Raw genomic sequence first — 2,500 nt, forward strand, 5'->3', positions numbered from 1 at the left:
TGATTCTCGCTTTGGGTGCGAGAGGTCCCGGGTTCAAATCCCGGACGAGCCCTTGCTTACGGAAACCTTTGCTGCCGATCTGATGCCTGACGTGCTTCTCTCAATGGCTGCCAATCTGTTGAATTGATTTTTCTTGGAACTCACTACTGGGAAGGCGGTATGTTCCCTCTTGCTTGCCCTCCCACTGCCCTCCCCCTCTCCTCGGCTGGCCTTAGATTGCTTGTTGCATGCACAGGGTGCAGATTTTGAGCCCACGCGTATCTCCTTTTTTCCCCAGCTCTTCCGCTTCAAAAACACATTTTTGGTCAAATTCTCCATCGTCTCTCATGGACTTCTCTGCGGATGTTCCATGCGAGAGCCAAGCTTTTCTCTGGAGGTGCCAGGCAGGCGCTTCAAGCGACACAGCTGTTTATGCCAGGAAAATTGGAACGCAACAGTTCCGTCGTTGGCTCGTTGGTCTAGGGGTATGATTCTCGCTTAGGGTGCGAGAGGTCCCGGGTTCAAATCCCGGACAAGCCCTGCTCTCTCTGTCTGAGGGCGAGCCTGAGCGCTCTTCTTTTTCTCGCCTCCCTTTAACTAAAGCACACCGTCCTCTGCGGCTGACCAAGCCGACAAATGTGAGAGTATCGACGCCAGTGCACGGCTTGGTCAAAACGTTGGCTCGTTGGTCTAGGGGTATGATTCTCGCTTCGGGTGCGAGAGGTCCCGGGTTCAAATCCCGGACGAGCCCTGCCTGGTGCGTGCTTGGCATAACTCTCTCTCTCCCCATCTGTGCCAGTATGCTTTTGCAACGGTCTTACTCAAGGGCGCTTGGCTCTGCGTCATGCACGCGGCGGTGCTTCTCAACGAGGGTTATCTTTACGCCACCTCGGAGCCTTTTGCAAGTGGAACTCTGTGAGCCTTCCGAGGAAGCTCTTTCTTAGCTCATGCACTGCTATGGCTCTGCTTCTCCCGTAAGGTGCCAGAGGTCTTTGGCGGGCTCCCCATTTTCACGGCTTGGTTCCTCTTCTGTTTCTGTCACTCGGCTGCTCTCTACTCCTCCTGCCTTTTCTGACACTGCTGTCAGATCTTGCGCTTGCTGCATCCTGTGCCAAATTGTGAGAGTGAGCAAGGCGCCTCGTGGCCCCTTTCTCCGTCACTGGCTCGTTGGTCTAGGGGTATGATTCTCGCTTTGGGTGCGAGAGGTCCCGGGTTCAAATCCCGGACGAGCCCTTGCTTACGGAAACCTTTGCTGCCGATCTGATGCCTGACGTGCTTCTCTCAATGGCTGCCAATCTGTTGAATTGATTTTTCTTGGAACTCACTACTGGGAAGGCGGTATGTTCCCTCTTGCTTGCCCTCCCACTGCCCTCCCCCTCTCCTCGGCTGGCCTTAGATTGCTTGTTGCATGCACAGGGTGCAGATTTTGAGCCCACGCGTATCTCCTTTTTTCCCCAGCTCTTCCGCTTCAAAAACACATTTTTGGTCAAATTCTCCATCGTCTCTCATGGACTTCTCTGCGGATGTTCCATTCGAGAGCCAAGCTTTTCTCTGGAGGTGCCAGGCAGGCGCTTCAAGCGACACAGCTGTTTATGCCAGGAAAATTGGAACGCAACAGTTCCGTCGTTGGCTCGTTGGTCTAGGGGTATGATTCTCGCTTAGGGTGCGAGAGGTCCCGGGTTCAAATCCCAGACGAGCCCTGCTCTCTCTGTCTGAGGGCGAGCCTGAGCGCTCTTCTTTTTCTCGCCTCCCTTTAACTAAAGCACACCGTCCTCTGCGGCTGACCAAGCCGACAAATGTGAGAGTATCGACGCCAGTGCACGGCTTGGTCAAAACGTTGGCTCGTTGGTCTAGGGGTATGATTCTCGCTTCGGGTGCGAGAGGTCCCGGGTTCAAATCCCGGACGAGCCCTGCCTGGTGCGTGCTTGGCATAACTCTCTCTCTCCCCATCTGTGCCAGTATGCTTTTGCAACGGTCTTACTCAAGGGCGCTTGGCTCTGCGTCATGCACGCGGCGGTGCTTCTCAACGAGGGTTATCTTTACGCCACCTCGGAGCCTTTTGCAAGTGGAACTCTGTGAGCCTTCCGAGGAAGCTCTTTCTTAGCTCATGCACTGCTATGGCTCTGCTTCTCCCGTAAGGTGCCAGAGGTCTTTGGCGGGCTCCCCATTTTCACGGCTTGGTTCCTCTTCTGTTTCTGTCACTCGGCTGCTCTCTACTCCTCCTGCCTTTTCTGACACTGCTGTCAGATCTTGCGCTTGCTGCATCCTGTGCCAAATTGTGAGAGTGAGCAAGGCGCCTCGTGGCCCCTTTCTCCGTCACTGGCTCGTTGGTCTAGGGGTATGATTCTCGCTTTGGGTGCGAGAGGTCCCGGGTTCAAATCCCAGACAAGCCCTTGCTTACGGAAACCTTTGCTGCCGATCTGATGCCTGACGTGCTTCTCTCAATGGCTGCCAATCTGTTGAATTGATTTTTCTTGGAACTCACTACTGGGAAGGCGGTATGTTCCCTCTTGCTTGCCCT

The 2,500-nt window shown here is 54.6% G+C and overlaps 6 non-coding genes across 6 annotated transcripts in view; all 6 read left to right on the forward strand.

Moving 5' to 3' along the window:
- TRNAP-UGG (transfer RNA proline (anticodon UGG)) overlaps positions 1-52 on the forward strand; it is a 72-nt gene extending 20 nt beyond the window's left edge. Inside the window, exon 1 of the tRNA in view lies at positions 1-52. This exon is cut by the window's left edge and continues 20 nt beyond it. This is a non-coding gene — a tRNA (tRNA-Pro).
- Positions 53-447: 395 nt separating this feature from the next.
- TRNAP-AGG (transfer RNA proline (anticodon AGG)) lies at positions 448-519 on the forward strand. The gene has a single exon. It is a non-coding gene; the product is annotated as a tRNA-Pro (tRNA).
- Positions 520-658: 139 nt separating this feature from the next.
- On the forward strand, positions 659-730 carry TRNAP-CGG (transfer RNA proline (anticodon CGG)). The gene has a single exon. It is a non-coding gene; the product is annotated as a tRNA-Pro (tRNA).
- A 410-nt stretch (positions 731-1,140) lies between these two features.
- On the forward strand, positions 1,141-1,212 carry TRNAP-UGG (transfer RNA proline (anticodon UGG)). Its single transcript has one exon. It is a non-coding gene; the product is annotated as a tRNA-Pro (tRNA).
- A 395-nt stretch (positions 1,213-1,607) lies between these two features.
- Positions 1,608-1,679, forward strand: TRNAP-AGG (transfer RNA proline (anticodon AGG)). Its single transcript has one exon. It is a non-coding gene; the product is annotated as a tRNA-Pro (tRNA).
- A 139-nt stretch (positions 1,680-1,818) lies between these two features.
- Positions 1,819-1,890, forward strand: TRNAP-CGG (transfer RNA proline (anticodon CGG)). The gene has a single exon. It is a non-coding gene; the product is annotated as a tRNA-Pro (tRNA).
- Positions 1,891-2,500: the final 610 nt, after the last annotated feature.

The sequence above is a fragment of the Phyllobates terribilis genome, unplaced genomic scaffold (genome assembly GCF_046119375.1).
Source record: "Phyllobates terribilis strain yellow unplaced genomic scaffold, ASM4611937v1 Scaffold_5__5_contigs__length_657084704, whole genome shotgun sequence".
In the NCBI taxonomy this organism is placed as follows: Eukaryota; Metazoa; Chordata; class Amphibia; order Anura; family Dendrobatidae; genus Phyllobates; species Phyllobates terribilis.